The 22,135-nt window shown below is 40.3% G+C and overlaps 1 protein-coding gene across 6 annotated transcripts in view; it reads right to left on the reverse strand.

Moving 5' to 3' along the window:
- Nucleotides 1–22,135, reverse strand: part of Rbks (ribokinase) — a 73,211-nt gene that overhangs the window by 50,606 nt on the left and 470 nt on the right. The window lies entirely within an intron of this gene.

Consider the following 22,135-nt stretch of genomic DNA (forward strand, 5'->3'; position numbering starts at 1 on the left):
CTTAAAAAGCACAATGCCTAACATGGCAAAACAGGTATAATAACTTCACTTGCAAGACAATGACGTAGAGAAACTTAGGACTTCTGCTGTATTTATCTGGGTCACAAGTCACTGCTTTGAATCAAGTGTCCTTTTTACTGCCAGCTGTGGGGAACTGTGAAACCCATACTGTTAGGTTACTATGGGATATGTGTGCAGAGAGGGTGAGGGGTGAAATTATGGCAGCATGCATGTGTGCTTGATGTAGGAGCAGATATGGCTAGGATATAGAGTGATTTCTTTGAAGAAATGTTATTTGTATGTATATTGACGTTTTGCCTGCATGTATGTCTGTGCTGTATGTGCATGCAGTGCCCATGAAGGCCAGAAAAAAACATCACATCTCCTGGGACTGGAGCTACAGATGGTTCTGAGCTGTCATATGGGTGGTGGAAATTGAACCCCAGTCCTCCAAAGGAGCAACAATACTCTTAACTGCTGAGCCATCTTTCCAGCTCCCATATAGTCATTTCTAAACAAACAATATTAACACGAACCTGTGGATATTAGCAAGTGTGGAATTAATTCAGCAATCATTGAAAGGCATCTTGGGCATTTTACTATTTTCTTTTTTCTTCTTTCTCCATCTTTTCTCTGCCCTTACCACTTTTGTTCTCCAGCTGTTACCTTCCCCTGTCAAGGGGCAAAGATTGAGTCTGCTGTGTTCTCTACTGCATCCAAACTGTCTGCCACACGACAGACTTGAGGTCTTGTCTCATCTGTACAGTATCCATTTTTGCTTCTAAATTGGGTGTATGAAGATGCTGTTTATGGGATGGAAGAGGAAACTAGCAGCCATGGCCATACAACTGTCTGACAACACCAATTCCATGTTTTGCCCTGTCTTGCCCACTATACTCCAGTTTTTAGTAAGGTTCTTTTCTTTCTTTTTCTCCACCCCTTCTCCCCCTCCTATTTGAGACAGTCTCACTTAGCTCAGGCTGACTTGAACTCTCTCTGAGGCTGAGGCTGGTCTTGAACCCCTAAGCTTCCTGTATCTATTTCCCATGTGCTAGAATGACAGGCCTGTGCCTCCACACCCAGCTTCAGGTTTTTCTTCTCTCTCTCTCTCTCTCTCTCTCTCTCTCTCTCTCTCTCTCTCTCTCTCTCTCTCTCTCTTTTTGGTTTTTCGAGACAGGGTTTCTCTTTATAGCCCTGGCTGTCCTGGAACTCACTTTGTAGACCAGGCTGGCCTCAAACTCAGAAATCCGCCTGCCTCTGCCTCCTGAGTGCTGGGATTAAAGGCGTGTGCCACCACGCCCGGCCTTTTTCTCTTTTTTAAAATATTTATTTTCACTTTTAAAAGTATGTGTGTGTGTATGCTAGTGCCCTCAGAGGCCAGAAGAGGGTGTCAGAACCTCCAGAGCTGGGGTTACAGGTGGTTGTGAGCTGCCAGATGTGGGTGCTGGGACAGAATTTGCCCCTCTGAAAGGGCCGCAAACACTCTTAGGCTCTGAGCCTTCTCTTTAGCCCCCAGAATTCCTCTTCTATAACCAAGAATTAGAATTATAGAATACACCACCACTTACACATTCAGACAACCATTCAGATTGAGTGTTTTCTGATGTACTTTCTATAGGGTAGAATCATCTTGCTGACAAGGTTATAATTCAAGCCAGATACAAGTGAAAGATGAGTGAAACTCATGTTACAGATGCACGATCATACGATCTGATTTCTATCTTTAAAGAGGCTGGAGATGTAGCTCAGTGATAGAGTACTTGGCCAGTATGTGTAAGGCCCTGAATTCAATCTCTAGCACTTAAAAGAAAGAAAGAAAGAAAGAAAGAAAGAAAGAAAGAAAGAAAAAAGGAAAAAAGCTCACTGTGTCTTTTGAAGAGAAAAAAGGTAAGTGTGCAGATATGCATTGCTTAATGGCAAGTATACATTCTGAGAAGTGAGTAATTTTGTTGTTTGTCAAATATCAGCATATAGTTATACTAAGATGGCTCTGTCAATAGGGACATCTTATGAGACCACTATCACACACACCACCTATGGTTGACAGCAACAGCTTCATTTACTCTGTAATTGTTAAAATTGCATGCAAAGAGGGAAACACAAAGAAAATGAGTTTATGACTGGCACCCACAGAGAAGAGTGGGGAATAAAACCATCATGTTCTACTGGTCTTTGCTTTCAGTACAGGATTGGACATAAGGCTGCACACATGCTAGGCAAGTGTTCTGCCAGATTCATGCCCAGTCTGAGCTTGTTCTATAGCTCAGATAGTCCTAGAATTCTGTTTTCGCTGCTCAAGTAGCTGGGGTATAGGCCTGTACCATCAGACCTGGCCTTCATTTTGTATATTGGATACTTATGCACTTAAATCTATATGGTAAGAATCTATTACTGAATTAAGGCATACCACTTCAGATTCATTTGTCCTTCTGCCTTACTTTTTAGCTACCTGTTCTTTGTTGGTAGCAACTAGCTTCTTGTGGACACAGACTAATGGAGCCTTGCCTACAGCTTCTCCATTTCTTTGCTATGATCCTTTAGGATAGCCCATGGAGGTCAAAGGTCAGTTCTCTCTTGCTTACACGTGGGTCCTGAGGATTGAATTCAGGAGTCAGGGCTGGCAGCCAGCACCTCACACCCACCATTATCTTTGCATGGGCTCTTTCTTCCCTGCTCTGACTCCCCTGCCCCTGCCTGTGCTTCCTCCACTGAGGGGAACCTGTGAGTGTTCAGGCAGGGGCATGGACCGTATGGCAAGAGGAGAGAATGGAAACTTGGTTCAGATCGACACTGTCAACCTGAATCAGACTTGGGAAGTCTGATGGCAGGCAGTTCATTGCCAGCATATTTAAAACACAGAACAATTTGGGAAAAGGTTTCCAGGCAACAATCATTCTAACCTAGGCATACAATAAAGCTTAAAGTATGACTTAGAACAGTGGTTTTCAACCTTCCTAAAGTTGCACCCCTTTAATATAGTTCCTCATGTGGTGACCCCATACCATAACATTATTTTGTTGCATTTCCTAACTGTAATTTTGCTACTGTTATGAACTATAATGTAAATATCTGCTCTTTTTGATAGTCTTAGGTAGCTTCTGTGAAGAGTTAGTCAACTTCCAAAGGGGTCATGACCCACAGGTTGAGAAATGCTGACTTAGAAACTGCTTTACAAAGTACATGTGACCATGAGGGTGTGCTCTCTAACTAAAGGGCCTAGAATCTACTGTGGTCTCTGACTGAGATAGCATCAGGTCGGTGGGCCATAAAATACATGTAATAGCCCCTTCCCTCCAATGATAGGCTACTAACTGAGAGCTATAGACAACAACAGTCTAGAAGAGAAGAGACTGGGATAAAGGCTTTGGGGAAGGTCTGCCTCCACAGAAAGCAAAAAAGGTTAGCAGGTTGTTAACAAAATTCACTCCCTGCCTTCTGGGTGGAAAACCTGTATTTCCTCCTTTGAGAAGATTGTTCCCTAGTGCTCAGTGGGCATAATGACCTTTGTGTCCCCCAACACTCCTCTACAGTGTTCACTAGAGTGTGTGTTCTTAATCCTTTGTGTTGAGTTTTGCTCCTTATCCAGGATAAGTGTGCATCTGAGAGTTTCTTAAAGAAATAAATTTAAAGAGAATAGAGGAGAAACTGGAACATTAGTTATAAATAGAAGTGTTCCTAAATTGTAAATTCTACTTCACTTTGAATTAGCTTTTCTAATTCATCAGGAAGTTACACCAAGTTTAAGAAAGTACCCACATGCTGAAAAAAAGGAAAAAAAAATGGGGCTGGAGAGATGGCTCAGCGGTTAACTCTTAAGAGCAGTGACTGCTCTTCCAGAGATCCTGAGTTCAATTCCCAGCAACCACATGGTGGCTCACAACCATCTGTACATAAGATCTGACGCTCTCTTCTGGTATGTCTGAAGACAGCTACAGTGTGCTCACATAAATAAATAAAATAAATGAATCTTTAAAAAAAGAAAGTACCCACACACAGTGCCATCACCTGGATACAGGATGTCTCTGTGACTTTTCTTCTTATTGTGATAAGCAACATGGGGGAAACTGCACTAATTCTGGCTCATGGTTTGATGGTGAGGGTACAGTTGCCCATCAAGGTAGGGAGAACGTGGAGGCAGGAGTGTGAGATGGATGCTCACATTCGGGCAGATGTGCTCACAGATGAAGCAGAGGAAGGCCTGCGGCACATGCTGCCTTTTCTTTTTATTCAGGCTAGGACCCAAGCCCATGGGATGGTGCAGCCTAAATTCAGGGTGGGTCACTTCCTTCCATTGATCCTCCCTGGAAACATCCTTGTGCATGTGTCCAAAGGTGTGTGGTACTAACGCCCTATGTTTTTCTTATCTGGTCAAGTTGACAATGAAGATCAATTCTCCCAGCACCATCACATGGATGCCCTTCAGTTCAAACACGAGGCTTAGCTAGATGCCAAAGACAGACAAATTAAGATGCTCCATGTGGGGGCGGTGAGAGTGTGTGTGGGGAGAAGACCAAGAAAAAGAGAAACAAGGTTGCTACCATTTAAAAATTAAAATAATATAAAGTTTGATTGAAAGAGAAAAATCTGAACAGACAAAAACATGCACAAGACATATTTAAATTGAGAACAAATTCATTGCTTGCAAAATGTTGCAATTTTGAACTGGACAAAAAGGAATGCCGGGAGAGGCAGTGTGGTTAGAGTATGGTGTATGAAGCAGGAGGCCTGACCCACTTACTGATTTCATTATCTTGACAGCTCTCCCCTTTTTGAACCAGCTTCTTCTCTTGCAAAACAGTTTAATAATACTTGTCAACTCCTGAAATGCCAGGGTTTTGTGCTCACAGTGAATTCACTGACAGGTGTTACTAGAACAACTTATCAATTGCTTTTAACTTCTTGACAATGAGGTGGTTGTTACAGGTTCTCAAGAGATTATCTGAACAAAAGGAAGGGATGACCTGGTGACTGGAAGATGACAAGTCTTAACCAAAGAAGTCACACTAATACCTACTTGGGCAAAAATCAAGAAACACGTTGCTTTTTTGTTTTTGCATTGACCCTTTCTTCTGGCTGCAAGCTTCTGACATATTATAAGCTTCTATGATAAGAGATTGTACATTAGTTAATACCTAATTAAAATTCATACTAATTATTCCTGCTGCCTGTATTTTTCAGCCATTTCTCTTCTCCTCAGCATTTGTGTATGTCACATTTAAAGGTTAAGTGTAATTTCAAAATCAAGTTGTCACTCACAAAACCACGAGTCAACTTAGAGGGCGCTATGGTGAGTGAAGAAAGCCGGGATGGGTGAGAAACACCATGTGAGCTCACTTATTTGTGGAACCTAAAAGCTGAACTCAGACATAGAGGAAAAAGGAAGTTACCAGAGGCCGGAGAGGAGAGGTGGCATTTGTTACAAAGCCACAAGCTAATAGGAGGATGTGGTGGTTTGAATATGCTTGGCCCATAAGGAGTGGTATTGCTAGGAGATGTGACCTTGTTGGAAGAAGTGTGTCACTGTTGAGGTGGGCTTTGAGACCCTTCTCATAGCTGCCTGCAGTCAGATCAAGATGTAGAACTCTCAGGTTCTCCAGTGTCATGCTTGCCTGGATGCTGCCACGCTTCTCACCATGATGATAATAGACTGAATCTCTGAACCTGTAAGCCAGCACCAATTAAATGTTGCCCCTTCGAAGACTTCCTATGGTCATGGTGTCTGTTCACAGCAGTGAAACTCTAAGACAGAGGACTAACTGCCTGTGTTCTACCCATTATATGGTGAGGTCACCATTTGACATATGATGAGTATACATTGTATACTCTAAAATAATAGATATACCCTGATAACTACAAAATAAACACATGTATTGAAACATTACACTGTAATGCAAAAATATGTATATTTGTCAATAATTTAACAATCAGATTAGTAACATATACCTCTCTGTGTAAAAAGATCTTAATCTACTAAATAAAATTGCATTCTGCTGGGCATTTGGCAGGGCACATGCCTTTTATCCCAGCTCTCAGGAGGCAGAGGCAGAGGGCAGAGGGCAGAGGCAGGGGATCTCTAAGAGTTTGAGGCCAGCCCAATATACATAGTGAGTTCCAGGATAGATGGGGCTACATAGGGAAGACACTGTCTCAAAACAAAATGCATTTTTTTCTAATCTGAACTTGTAGACATATATATGATTTTTTAAAGAAATAAACTTTAAGTGGTTAACTGCTTCTGACAATGGCTTGTCTGACCCTTATCTAAGAGTCATTTTGCTTTAAGATGCAGCTACCTCAAGTTCAGAGTAGATAATACTCCAAGCAGAGGTGGTCAGTTTTTTAGTGTCACGTGTTTGACCTCAACTGATTTACCTGGTTATATGTGGAAAAAGCTAGGTGACCAGAAAGACAATAAAGATGAGTGTTATGGTATTCTCTCAGGTCACCATTTGACATACCTTATTTCACTCTTGAATCTCTGATCATGTGCTACCTCCTGTTATCATGTTAATCCTGTCCAATTAAAATTCTTATTAAGTATTATTCATTTTGACAAGAAACACTAAATTTCTGGATCAGAAGTCTTCTTTACATTTTTCTTTTTATGTTTTTTAAGATAGGGCTTTACTATGTAGCCCTGGCAGACCTGAAATTCACTATGTGTATCAGGCTAGTCTTGACCTTGCAGCGATCCTCCTTCCTGTGCTTCCTGAGTGCTGGCTGGGATACAGATCTGTGCTTTGCTGATAGGCTCAGAGACATTATGTGGACATGGTGGGCCTTCCTTACACATTGGGATCAATAGCTGCTTTCTTAAAGACTTACTTTTATTTTTTATTTTGTGTATGTGTGTATGCCTACATGAGTGCTGGTAACCACAGCCAGAAGAGCTTGTATTCCCCTGAAGCAAGTGTTATAGGTGGCTGGGAGCTGCCTAAGGTAGGTGCTGAGCACTGAACTCAGGTCATCTGTAAGAGAAGCAGTCTCTGTTAAACACTGAGCCATCTCCAGAACAAGTTCTAAGCCACCTCTGCCTGTACTGGATGCTTGCAATCATGGACAGAATCAGACCCAACTCATACATACTATGCTTTTCCTATAGTGAATACCTATAACAAAGTTTGATTTATAAACTAGACACAGTAAGGGACTAACAATTAACAATGCCAAAATAGAAAAATCAACATAAGATTCTGCAATAAAATTGCCATCACCACCATTTCTGCCCTTTGGTGCACAAAGGTTGACTGAACACAAGTACTTTTATGCAATGATAGTCAGTTTGTTCAACAAGAATGACACTAAATGATTAGTGGCCAAGTGACTCATATATAACAAATATGATGGTCAAAGGAATCATTTCTTTGATGTTTTATACAAATTCTCATCAAGGTCTGGCTTCCAACTTACTGTGTGGTTTGGCCTGCTTAGAGCATGTGACCTCCCCAGCTCTGTTTACTGAGTGTTGGGATTATGCCATGTGCCACCATATCTGGCCTCTGATTCTTAAATATAAAGGACATAGAAGTCTATGTCAATAGTTTGCTTTTCAAGCACTTGAAGGTTTCATTACAGGAGCCGAAAAAGGTGGCTCAATGGGTAAGAGCTTATTCTATAAGCATAATACTTGAGTTTGAATCATTTTGCCTGTGCCCCCAGAATTGGGTCATGGGGCAGACAGGTAGATCCTGAGGGCTCACTGGCCAGCCTGCATCACTGAAAACATGAATTCAGTGAAAGACCCTGTCTCAAGGCAAAATGAGGCAAAGTAGTAGATGTCTTATCTGGCTTCTGAATGCCCCCCACCAGGCTCATACACTTGAACGTATATGTGCACCCTATCCACTCCCAGACACTAAATCCCCCAAGGTTTCAATTCATTGTCTTTGCCTGTTTCTGACAAGAAGTTGGAACTAAACATTTGTTCTTTCACGTGTCATGTATATTTTACCTCTGATGCTTTATGTTGTAATGGGCTTGCATTGAGTTTCATTACAATGAGCTTTTATACTATTTATCCTGTTTAGAGTTAATCTCTCGGTGAAAATATCAGGTTTTCATAAAATTTGGAAAAATTTTAGCTATCATTTCCTGAAAAATTTTCAGCATCTCTCTCACTCTCTTTCTTTTATAAAATAATCACACTTAGACTGTTGTCTCCTGGGCATGAGACGCTCTGTGCCTTTCCCAGTTCCTTTGAATTATTGATAATATTTATGACTCTTTTAAATCTGCATTGATTCCAATATTTCTGTTATTGTTGTCTTCTGATTGCCCTTTTTTCCTCTCTTGGTTATGGATCACATTTACTTGATTCTTCAAAAGTCTAATGATTTTTGATTAGATGCTAAGTTTTGCAGATATCACAGTTGACCTTAATTATTTTTGTTTCTCCAAAGGGCACTTGACTGTTTTGCAGTTAAGTAAATTGTGGGTTAGCACGTGTTGCTGTTCAGATGTTAGGGTGGGTCTAAAGTAGCCTTTACTGGAGGGTGGATTTACCCCTTTAACTAGGCTGTGGTCCTGGGACCCCAAGTGACTGTTCCAAAGGTTCAACAATGCTTCTGGCTGGACAGAATTCGTCAACCTCCTACTCTTGTATAGTTCCTGAAAAATGATCAATTTATATTGATCAAGTAGTTGCTGGCTTAGTTGAATTTCTTTCTATAGATGTCCATTTGGCATTTGCAGTAGATCCTATGGGACTTTAAAACCTTTCCGTGAAAATTCTAGTTTTCTTAGTTTGTCCACTTTCTAAGCTAAGAACGTTGTTTTCTTACCTCTCTGGGATTATTATTTTACATTCCTTGAGTTTTCCCTTTCTGCTGGGGTCAGGAATGTGCTCCCAGGACTAACCTGACCATGTGTTTTCCTCTCCCATGCTGCCTGCTTTCACTATTTGAAGAAGTTGTTTTTTACTTATTTCTATTGATGGTGGGGGATAAGTTTGGTAGTTGTTATTACAAAAGGGTAAGGAGTGTTTGGGGATGAATAGTTTCCTCCTTAAAATAGATGTACAGCAACAGTTTGGATGACAGATGCCTCTGCACACAACAGCAACACGATATCATGTAGGCAGGGGGAGTCTGCAGGGCAGTGGCCCAAAGGGAAAAGAAATCCAGTTATGGAAAGTTCAACATGGAACAGTAATTATAAGATAACCTTTTAATCTCAGTCCAGAAGTAATTATCAGAATAATGGGGATAAGAAGGGCCTACTGATTTTACTCTTCTAAGGTGGTATGGAAGATCTGAATATTTAGTGTGCTGGGAGAGGCATGCAGCTCAAAATACTAACATACCTAAAAATAAAAAATACTCCCTAGTATCATTTTTTTTGGTGTGTGTGTACAGCATGTGCATGCATCTATGCCTGTGTGTGTGTGTGTGTGTGTGTGTGTGTGCATTATCTCCTCCCATTCCTTACTTTCACCCAAGAACAGTCCTGGAGAAATAATAGAAGCTCAAATACAGAGGTAGAGAATGGATCAATTTTGTAACTAGAAGCTTTAACAGGAAGAGAGCAAAGGAAATAAACATGCATTTGGGAGTTAGGAAGTAAGGATCTGACAGCTACAGATGGCAAAGGTTTCCACGAGGGTCCTATGCAGTATGAAGCTAGGAGGCAGAGAAAACAGAAAGGAGATTGGCGAGACACAAGAATCTCACAAAATGCAAAGTTAATGTTACTACTTCTAAATTCACTGAAAACAACAACATTTTACTTATATATAAAACAATTTGTATATATAACTTATATAACAATTTTCACATTGACACACACACATATGTGTGTATATATACGAGATCATATATATATATGATCTTATACAACCATATAAACGATGGTGACACTTTTAGGTATATCCTCAAAGAGTCAAGTCAGCTTTCTATCTGAGTATACATGCTTACTGATGTGCTATTTACAAGTGCCAAGTGAGGGTGTCATTAGGTGCCTGCCAGTAAAAGAATGGATTTATATAATGTGGTATATATACACAAAAAAGTTTTCCTCAACAGCAAAGAATGATATACCATCCTTAGGAAAGTTAGTGGGTCTGGGGATCATCACGTTGAGTAAAATAAGCCAATTTCACAAAGACAAGTAGCCTTAGTTGTTGTTGTTGTTGTTGTTTTTTTTTTTTTTTTAATGTAGAACTGGAGTGAGGGACATATAGGTAAAAGGAGACTATATGGATAGATGGGAGTTATACCCACGTATGCTAGGTACCTAGGAACAGATACTGTTAACAGATACTGAAACACAAGAGAGAGACAAATAACTAAAGAACCAATACTTTATTTTCTATTTTGCCAATTAATTATAGTAAAAATTTAAATTCCAAAATGACTTCTGTCACCATATTATAATTATCTGGGCTACATCTTCCTGCCATCTGCTGGTGTAGTTTAAAGCAATAAAAATGGATTTTAAATTTCATCCTTAACAAATATAATTAGAAGGATAAATCATGAGAAAAATAGTGTGTTTTAGAATTAATTATTAAATTTTCATTTACCTACTATTTCTGGTTTTGGGTGATCATGTTTTCCATTATTATAAGTAATTAACAACTGATTATATTATATTTGAAGTTAACCATATATTTGAAAGCAGGTTGAGTAGGCATTGTGAATAATCAAGAACTGATTACATTTAAATTAACACTAAATATTTGTAAAGCAGATTAGATGGGCATTATCATTACTTCTGTTTTAGGAGAAAAGGTTAAGAATTTGGTAAAGTTTTTGATTATCAAAAATCCCATAGTTGTCACAAGGGCTGAACTAAACCCAGGTCTTTGCTATTGTGCTTTGACAAATGAGCATTAAAAAAAATTGACCATTATAGTAGATATTCAGAAAATGAACATGTTAAGTAGCAACTACAATTGAACACCGAGAGAAACAGGCTCTATACTTACAAAAGCCTGTAGTTTACTCCACCTTACCACTCTTTGGCTTTATAAATTCATGTTTCACTACAAGAAGACTTACAGAGTTAACTAACCAGGTCCTCTGAGGGCTCTCAGAGACTGAACCACTAACCAAAAAGCATGCGTGGGCTGGACCAAGTCCCCCTACACATAAGTAGCCGATGTGCAGCTTGCTCTTCCTGTGATTCCCCTAACAATTGGAGGGGCTGTCTCTGACTCTGTTGCCTGCCTGTGGGCTGGGCTTCTAGTTGAGCTGCCTTGTCTGGCCTGAGTGGGAGAAGATAAGCTGCTTATCTTCTCCCACTGGGTGGTGGTGGTGGTGGTGGTGGTGGTGGTGGTGGTGGCTGGTACCCATGAGGGACCTCCCCTTCTCTCAGGAGAAGGGCAGGAGAATAAGGGGTGTGAGAGTGGGACTGGGAGGAGAGAGAGGGGCTGCAATCAAGATGTAAAGTTAATGTTAATGAAAATAAATAAATTCATGTCCCAGAGGGACTGACCACCTCCTTCTCATAATAGTGGCTTATTCCTAGAATTTTAAGTATATTTTAAATCTTTTTTGCACAGCCTATTGGCTATGCCTGGAAGTTCTTCCCCTTACATCTTGACTTTTGCTAAGACGCCCACATCCTTTAAACTGAGCTCATTATGGCCTCCCTCAGAAGTTGTAATGCAGCAGCAGTCTGGGTGGGCTAGGTACTGTGACTGTGGTCTCTAGTCATGGGTGAAGTTTCTTTCATGTCATGAGCCATCCTCATTTCTGTATCCGAACAGCTAAGACTGTTCCCATCTACACCCTGCCTCAACAAACTTCTGTTGAAGCAATAAATTAATTGCAGATGCTATTTTTGAATCCTATTATATAGGAAGTATTATACCAAATATTTTTTTATGACCATCAGTTCAAGTAATCATTACAAAAATGTCATGAAAAATTGTTTTCATCTCTTTTCAGTATAAGAAGAACTAGAATCAAAGGCATTGTAAAAACATCCGATGTTTGCTTAAAAGATGGCAAAGCTAGGATTTATTTGCATATTTAAATTTCTTTGAGACAGTGTCCCTCATGGTTAAGTAGGGTTAAAAGTCTTTATGTAGCCAAGTATGACCCTCAACTCTTGATTCTTCTGTCTCTTGGAGCAGTTTATGTAAAAATATCTGAAATGAATCTACATCATAACATAATAAATGTGGACTGATTATATTTGCTAGTACAAAGAGGAAAAAAAAACATAGTTACAAAAAACCTCCACAAATTCACAGAAGACTAAACTCTGGGTATATGTTATTATGGAACACATTTAATGGTTAAGCTAAAGGTTGGAAAAGATATACCAGGCAGATATTAATTACTGTAACTTTGGATAGTCTTATTAACATCAGCCAAACAAGAAAGAAAATAGCTTAGAGCTGAGCTAGAGAAGATAGCAATTCTAGACTGAATATACTAATAAAATAGCATCAAATACACATCTTATAAAATCAAAATAAGCATGGCTATAGTAGAAAGACAAACCTATCATATATAGTAATTTTAACATAATTTTTAAGTTTATAAAATTCTAGACACATGAAGTCACCCTGGACTGGTGAACTTGTATAAGACACCAGAGCAGGAGCCTGGATGGCTCTCGGTCAGTAGGACATCAGACTTTTAATCTGAGGGTCCAAGATTCAAGTCCCTGTTCAGGTTCTTTTGCTGGGCAGTGGTGGCACATGCTTTTAATCCCAGCATTTGGGAGGCAGAGGCAGGCAGAATTCTGAGTTCAAGGCCAGCCTAGTCTACAGGGTGAGTTCCAGAACAGCCAGGGCTACATAGAGAAACCCTGTCTTGAGAAAAAAAAAAAAAAAAGATACCACTGCTTCAGACCTTTGAAGCAAGAGCGAGGACGAGCAGGGAGCCCATTCCTTTGTGATTGATCCAGTTTTAGGTATTCGGTTATAGTATCAGGAATGAGTGAGGATGTGAGGTGCAAGCATGTATTCCTTTACTCCATCCATGTTCACTAAGTGGCTAGCTTGAGCAAGGTGCCGTGAAATCCCAAGTACAAACAGGGCACTTATTTTATTATTCTTATTTTAGATAATATATGCCATCTATTTTCCTTTGGTTTTAACAGAAAACCAAAGAAATACTTATCTTTGAAGACAGGAAACTGCACTTTACCTTTATCATTCATATTTGAGACATGCACATGTCTCACTATGTGTCTCTGGCTGATTTGGAAGTCACAGAGAACCTCTGTGTCTGCCTTCCAAGTGCTGGGATTAAAGGCATGCCCGATTGCTAGTTTTTGTTGTTTAACACTCTAACTTGCACCATACTTGACACTGACCTTGAACTTCTCTCTTTACCTGTCGTATGTTGGAATCTTTTAAGATACCACTTAAAAGCATGTACCATCCAAGCTAAGCTTAAACTTTAAAGCTAAGATTCTGTAAGATCTTTGGTTGAAAACTCAGGTAACTGAAAAACATATCTTTCTTTCTCACTTGAAAATGAAGACTCTTTAGGATACCCAAGATATAAGATACAACTTGCCAAACGCATGAAATTCAAGAAGAACGAAGACCAAAGTGTGGACACTCTACCCTTTCTTAGAAATGGGAACAAAACACCCATAGAAGGAGTTACAGAGACAAAATTTGGAGCTGTGACGAAAGGATGGACCATCTAGTGATTGCCATATGCAGGGATCCATCCCATAATCAGCTTCCAAATGCTGACACCATTGCATACACTAGCAAGATTTTGCTGAAAGGACCCAGATATAGCTGTCTCTTGTGAGACTATGCCGGGGCCTAGCAAACACAGAAGTGGATGCTCACAGTCAGCTATTGGATGGATCACAGGGCCCCTTATGAAGGAGCTAGAGAAATTACCTAAGGAGCTAAAGGGATCTGCAACCCTATAGGTGGAACAACAATATGAACTAACCAGTACCCCGGAGCTCTTGTCTCTAGCTGCATATGTGTCAAAAGATGGCCTAGTCGGTCATCACTGCAAAGAGAGGCCCATTGGACTTGCAAACTTTATATGCCCCAGAACAGGGGAACACCAGGGCCAAAAAGGGACAGTGGGTGGGTAGGGGATTGGGGGGGTGGGTATGGGGGACCTTTGGGATAGCATTGAAAATGTAAACGAGGAAAATACCTAATTAAAAAAAAAAAAGAAAATGAAGACTCTTAATCAGAATCCCTTCTCCCAATACACACACACACACACACACACACACACACACAGACACACAGACACACACACACACACAGACACACACACACACACAGACACACACAGACACACACACACACACACAGACACACACACACACACACACACAGAGACACACACACACACACACACGCACACACACACACAGACACACACACACAGACACACACATACACACACACACACACAGACACACACACACACACACACAGACACACACACAGACACACACACACACACACAGACACACACACAGACACACACACACACACACACAGACACACACACACACACAGACACACACACACACACGCGCGCGCACACACACACAGACACACACACACACACTTTAAGAGACTATTGTACAAATTACTTTGTGTAATATTACAGAATTGTATTTCAAGATATTTTTTCCAACCACAAAAGAAAAAGCCAGTACCTAAGATGTGATGTTTTTGGGAAACAAACCCCAAGCCAAAGTAAAACAATATATCCCAAACAAAAAAACCCCAGACCTAAAACAAAAACAAAACCCTCAAGTTTTATTTAGACAACAAGCCAACCACATACAAAGATAATTTGTAGTTGACTTTTGCAGCTGTGTAAGACACGCTTCAAGTCAAGCAAGTCACAGAATAACTGTGAAGTAAGGCAAAGACATTGAAAGTTTTAAATGCTCATATGGAAGTTTTGATGCTCCTCTGAATGCTCAAAGATGTTCTTACAAATTTGTCATGGCCTGTAATATAATTTAAAGAAAGTTTGTCCTCCCAGGCTGTAAAGGTGGAGATTAAGTATGATGAAGAATGGAAGGATTGTACTGGAGTCAGCTCAGCTCATTTTAGAATCCTCCATCGTTAGCACCTTTCTCCTTGTGTAAGGTTTCTCGGCTTCTAGAGAGCCTGTAGGTACTTGCTCCAGAGTCTGGATCATGCTTTACTAACTGCAGTATCCCAAGTGTCTAGCATATTTTCACTCTCTCTTTTTAAAAAAGATTTATTTATTTTTATTACTTTTATTTTTTTTTACAGTCCAGGCACTATCCACTCCTGGTCTGCTCTCCCACAGTTCCACATCCCATCTCTCCTCTCCTCTCCACACCCCTGCCAGGCCTCCCCACTCCCTAGGGCCTCAAGTCCCTTCAGGGTTAGGTGTGACTTCCCTCACTGAGGCCAGTTCAGGCAGTCCTCTGCTGTAGATGTTCCAGGGGCCTCGGACCAGCTACAGTAGGTGTTTTGCCTCCATGTATGTTTGACGGTGCTCAATCCCCTAGGACTGGAGCTACAGAGAGTTGTGAACTGCCAAGTGGGTGCTGGGAACTGAACATAGATACTCTAGAAAAGCAGCCAATGTTCTTAACCGCTGAACCATCTCTCCAGCCCCTCCACTCTCTCAATATTATATACAAATCATCAAAATACTGGAGCAAAATTCACTGGAGTTCACCTTTGTTCTCTCCAGAGCACAGAAGAGGTACAGGGACGATGCATCCTCCCTCCCCTCTTCCTCCTCTCTCCTTTTTGAGATAGGGTTTCATGCAGGCCTTGAACTCCCTCCCTGCATAGTTGAGGCTAGTCCTGAACTCCTGTCTCCTGCCTCCACCTCTCCAGGGCTGGGATCACAGGTGTGTGCCATCACACCCAGCTTAGCTCTTGTCAATTGGAATTTCCTTTTTAAAGCATCTCTTTTCACTGAAGGTATCAAAATTAGCCAATTTCTCATGATTTCTTTTGGCATGACAGAATACAAGTGACAGGAACATATTTAAAAATACTGATTTTAAAATATGACTTGCAACTTAAAGGCAAACTTTTAAAACTAAAAAAGTAGAAATTATGAAGAATGGCATTATATCTATATCCCTCAAATACTGGGAATTGTCAGATAATTTTGGACCAACATTTCTTTGATTTTTACTGAAAATGTGACCTAAAAGAGATTTTCCTATGTAAATATGGTAATATGCTGTAGTCCAACTCAGACTACAAGGCAGGCATCAAAAGGAAATTTCTGTTAGCTTTTTCCTTACTTTCCCTGAACCCTTTTACTAGGCTTGATGTTACAGCACCAGGAGGGCAGGGCAGGAGAGCATTGCTCTCTAAGTTTGTGTGCACCTAGCATATGGAGGGCAGATGAGGGCATCAGAGCCCCTGAACCTGGAGTCACAGACGGTGTGAGCCATTCAGTGTGGGTGCTGGGCACTAAACCTGGGTCCTCTGCAAGAACAAGTGCTCTTAATTGCTGATTAAAAAAAAAAAAAGATCTATTGTTATATGTAAATACCCTGGTGTATCTTCAGACGCACCAGAAGAGGGTGTCAGATCCCATTACAGATGGTTGAACCACCATGCGGTTGCTGGGATTTGAACTCAGACATTTGGAAGGACAGTCAGTGCTCTTAACCCCTGAGCCATCTGTCTAGCCCCAAGATTTTTCTTTTCTTTTCTTCTTCACTTTTCCAGTACCTACTAAAAGTCTTTTGAGAATTAAGCAATCATCTCCTGATTTGCTAAAGCTCAAAGTTACATGTTTGAGTGGTTTTTCTGACGCCACCCTTTCTCATTGGCAGCACATAAAAAGGTATCATAGGTGTTAGCTGACATCACAGTCAATTACTCTGGAAACGTGTATTAAACTTATCTTTTGGGGAGTTTTTGGGAGTGCACAGGCTGAAAGGGAGGCAGTGAATAAAATGTATCCCCGAATACCGAAGTGCTCTTGAGTTCAGAGCTCAGTGATCTCACCGTGTCTCAGAGCTTTAAATAGTACTTATACACCAATGACACATTTATAGATTTGTATCTCCAGACTGTACTTCTCTGAATGCCAAGCTCATATCTGCCCTTTTGACCTCTTCAATCTAATAGGTCAGATGCCTAATGGGTACTTCAACCCTCACACGTCAACCTTGAGCTCCTGATACAATCTTCTGCATCGCTGCAAGGATCAACCCCCCCTTGCAGTTGCAGTCACACAACTTGGAGTAATCTCTGGCCTGTTACCCTCAGCCAATCCATTTAGCTCCACTCCCTTCTGAATGAAAGCACAGACACCTGCGGCTCCTCACCTAGTGCTTCCAGGCTTACCTGGGTTACTGAGACCAACTCCAAATGTGTCTGATCTTGACTTTGTTTTCACTCTTGTCCTCAGTCTCCACGGACCCTACAACAGTCTGTCTATACGTCAGATTATGTCACTCTTCCACTAACAGATGGCTTTTTATCCATCCAGAGAATGATGCAGTGTTCTTTAAGACTCACGTGATCCCTGACTCTCAGCCTGTGTTTCTTCAAATACTGCAATCCTTCCTGTTCACTGTTCAGGGCCTTTACTCATGCCAGTCCTTTGCCTGGAGTGTTCTGCAGTCACGTATGTTCTTTAGTTAATGTATGGCTCACTTCTTTCCTACTTTAGGTATTTATGCAAAATTCCACTTCTCAGTGAGGCTTTCTTTGGCTAGGGATCTAAACTTAGTAATCCTACCCCCCTGTGTGATTTTCTTCTCTAGCATTTAACTTAGCATATCACATGATTTGCTTATTTTCATTGATACTGTCTCTCTGTAGCTTTACAAAGCAGAAATTTTTGTCTGTGTATCTTTTCTAACTAGGGCAGAAACTGATACATAGTGTAAATCCAATAAAAATGAGTTGAATGACCGAAAAGAACGGGTGATATACATGCTATAAAAAATAAGGACTTAAAGTATAATTAATGCAGATCTGTAAACTGAACATATAAAAAAGAATCATGTATTTTCATATCTTTCCTTAGACCAGATTTGATTTCTCTTTTCGTTGTAACATGAAACCGTTTTTAAAGACAGGGAGGGTTTCGTGTAGCACAGACTGGCTTTAAACTCCTTGTGTGGCTGAGGATGACCCTGCTGTCGGTTTTTTTTCTTTCTTTTTTTCTTTCTTTCTCCCATTTCCCAAGTGCTGGATTCCAGGCATGTGCCATCATGCTTGATACAACATGAAACCTCATGAAACTTTAGACAGGATAATGATAAACACAGATGGGCATTACAAAATGTCAGCTGGATGAATGAAGGAGTTTTAAGAATTATTACTACATGGAGCTTACTACACATAGAAAACTAAAATTAAAAAAAAGGCTCATTGATTGAATTATCAGTGTCTGGCACTCAGCAGTATATAAAGTGAGTTGGACTTGGATGCCTTCCAAAAAGGCTTAGTGAAGCATTTACTTCTAAAGTAATTCTATAGTACAGGCATGATGTCTAGGCTGGCTACATTAAATGCAGGAATACAATGAGAGTAATGGAGTAATGAAGATGCTACTTTTAGATTTGAAGATCTTTAGTTATTCTTTACCAGTGTCCAAGATAAACAGTGAATATACAGAGACTACAAATTTCCACATGGAATTTACACAAAAAGGCACTAGTATTGGTCTCTTAGAGAGAATGATAGGAAGGAAACAAAGTCTGGGCCTTCTGGGTTTCAGCCTTCATTTTGCCTTTGACTGGCTGTGTGATCAGAAGTGACCTGTTTAAGCTCTTGGTCACCTCATATGCAAATGTGAGTGAGGGTGGACTGAAAAGATCCAAAGGTTCCCTAAGTGATAGTGTAAGGTTATTTGATGCTGATATACAGTGTGAGTAAAATGCTCTTAAAAGATGCATACCGTAATCTCTCCAATTTAGAAATATCTTGTATACAGCAAAGGAGAACTTAGGTAGTGAATAGCCAATAAGATATAATAAGAGAAGGAGATTATCTTGAGTTATTTAGCTGGGATCAGTGTAATACAAGGGTTCTTATAGTGCACATGGAATGAGTTAGGCTGATGCTATGTGAGAAAGACTTAACCAACTACTGTTTGCTACTAAGATGAAGGGGACCTGACTAAAAAAGTAACAGAGAAGCTATAAACATTAAGAAAACATCTCCCAGAAAGGAACCTCACCTACTGACTCCTTGATTTTAGTTTAGTGATTACTAAGCAAGACTTATGACCTCCAGAGCTATAATAATATTAAGGCAATCAAATCTATGGCAAATTGTTTCAGCAGTAGTAGGAAACTAATATAACCATGACACATATTTTACAAACAAAGCCAGACCAATTTTATTCAGGGTTCTGAATAAAAACAAGGTATATATATAAAAAAACCCAAACAGATCATGAAAACTTTTTAAGAAAAATCTATGGAAATTAGTAGTCTAGGGAAGAGTTTTTAATTAGTGACTCATATGAAAAATATTAACTCAAATATTTTATAAGAAAATGACAAGGGAAATTAGGACATTTATCCATAATGTAAGTTTCTAGGCCCTGGCTTACTTATCTATAAACTGAGGGGCTAGGATTAATAGCCCGTAAAATTTCTCTACTTCTGAAATTTTAAAATTCTGACATCATAAAATTAGCCTTTGCCTCTGGGTATCCCTCATCCCCTGAAGTCTGAAGACTAACCACCTTAAGAGACATTAGGCTGTCTTTAGTGTGTGATGGTTAAGCTTCTCAGAAGGTGGTGGACTGAGCCCAGGACTTGGCCCATGCTGAACATGTACCTGACAACTGAGTAACAACCCCTAACTTTGTATGTTCTTGATGGAACTATTTCTAAAGTGAAATATTCTCCCTGTGTTTTAAAAAAAGATTTATTTTATATATGTGAGTATACTACGCTGTCGCTGTCTTCAGTCACAGCAGAAGAGGGCATCGAATCCCACTTCAGATGGTTGTGAGCCACCATGTGGTTGCTGGGAATTGAACTCAGAACCTCTGGAAGAGCAGTCAGTGCTCATCCATCTGCTCAGCCACCGCATTCCCTACTTTGATCTAAAACAAACACCACATTCTACCTTTTCTTCAAGAACTGCCACTGGGATTAAGTTAGTTAGGATGGACTGGAGACAGCCTACACACAGGGACTTATGGACAGGTTAGTCTGCAGCATTCCTTATCTGGGAGATCAGAATGACGAGACCCTTTGCATATGCTCGGCCTAGGGAGTGGCATGATTACAAGGTGGCCCTGTTGAAGTAGGTGTGTCACTGTGGGTGTGGGCTTTAAGACCCTTATCCTAGCTGCCTGGAAGTCAGTATTCTGCTAGCAGCCTTCAGAGGAAACTGTAGAACTCTCAGCACCTCCTGCACCATGCTGTCTGGATGCTGCCATGCTCCCTCCTTGATGATAATGGACTGAACCTCTGAACTGTAAGCCAGCCCCAAATAAATGTTGTCCTTTATAAGAGTTGCCTTGGTCATGGTGTCTGTTCACAGCAATAAAATCCTAATGAAGACAAAGGACTTTTCACACTTCCAAATGTGACCTGCCAAACTTAAATCTTTACTATCTGGAGCTTTACAGAAAGATGTGCTGACATCTTCCCCTAGAAAAATACACATAAGCCTCCTCACCAAAGGTCTCCAGCTATATTGTCTTCCAGTACAGAAAATCATGCCTGCCTCAGCGTAACTTAGGACAAGGTAGCAGCTCAAACATTTCTGAAAAAGGAAAATTTAGAATTTAGAGACAGACTTGGGGCTGTAAGCCTGTAATCCCAGCTACAGCAAGATAGCATGGTCAAGTGCCTAACTTACATGGTACAAGTTCAGCATGGGGAACTTAGTGAGATTCTGTCTCAAATAATAAAATTAAAAGCTATAAGTGTAGTTTAGTAGTAAAGTATTTACTAGCCATGCAACGGACCTGAGTTCAATATCTAGCACCACACACAAAATTATATAAACTTTAATTATTTGTAGCTCTTCTGTTATTGCTTCATTTAAAAAAATCATTTTTTTACTTTTAACTCTGTGTGTAGGAAAGCAATGCACTTGGAGGTGTGGGACCCTTTAGATGGGAGTTACAGGTGGTTTTTATCCAATGCTCTTAACTGTTGAGGCCATTTCTGTAGTCCCTACAACATATCAGGGTTTTTGTCAATTAACTTGCCTCTCCCAGTCTCCTTTTTCTTTCTTTCTTTTCTTTTTCTTTTTTTTTTTTTGTTTTTTTCGAGACAGGGTTTCTCTGTGTAGCCCTGGCTGTCCTGGAGCTTACTTTGTAGACCAGGCTGGCCTGGAACTCAGAAATCCGCCTGCCTCTGCCTCCCAAGTGCTGGGATTAAAGGCGTGCATCACCACGCCCGGCCCCAGTCTCCTTTTTAATTCCATCTTTTCTGTTGTGTTTGGTAATTTGAAAGCATAGACTTATTTATTCTATCTATCTATCTATCTATCTATCTATCTATTGTGTACACACTCATGCATCACATATGTAGTGTCCTTCCACCATACTGGGCTCCAGGAACTGAAGGGCATTAGGCTTTAGTCAAGCACCTTTACCTCATAGCCATCTTGATGAATCTGATAACAATTTATAATGTTTTAAGCAAGATTAAGTTAGATATATGAGGCCCCTGGAGCTGTTTTTAAAGTAGATATAGGTAGTTTGGTGAAAGGGTTTGGTTGTTTTGATTACCCCAAGGCCTTATTTCAAAGTTCTCTGCTATCTTTTGGAAAAATAGTTTAGGGACCGATGACACTAAGTTGCTGGGAAATATGGTTATTAACATAAACAGAATTATATGGCCTGAGTTTTTTGGAATACCTGAACTATTTTTTTTTCTACAATGTATATTGCTTATCTGCTTGGAAAGCTGTTTTCATAAAAACAGACGACAAAGCAGAAGGATCTTCCCTACAACCTCTCTGACCTAACTCAACTATTCTCATTTAGCACTATTTGGTCAGGTTTTTAGTGGCTGTAATTGTCATGTTTGTGTGTGTGTGTGTGTGTTTTAAATTTTGAATTCACACTTAGGTTCACCACAAAGGTTGGCCCATGGTTACATTTCCACATAAAAGTAAACTGTAAATATGGAACACTGCAGGAATGCCAACATGAGTGAAAAGGTGTTTGCCTCAGTGCCTTCTTTCACGTGTTCAATCCAGTAATACCCAGTTGGGTCTGGTGGACAAAACACTTCTTGTGCT

The sequence above is a fragment of the Mus musculus genome, chromosome 5 (genome assembly GCF_000001635.26).
Source record: "Mus musculus strain C57BL/6J chromosome 5, GRCm38.p6 C57BL/6J".
NCBI lineage: Eukaryota > Metazoa > Chordata > Mammalia > Rodentia > Muridae > Mus > Mus musculus.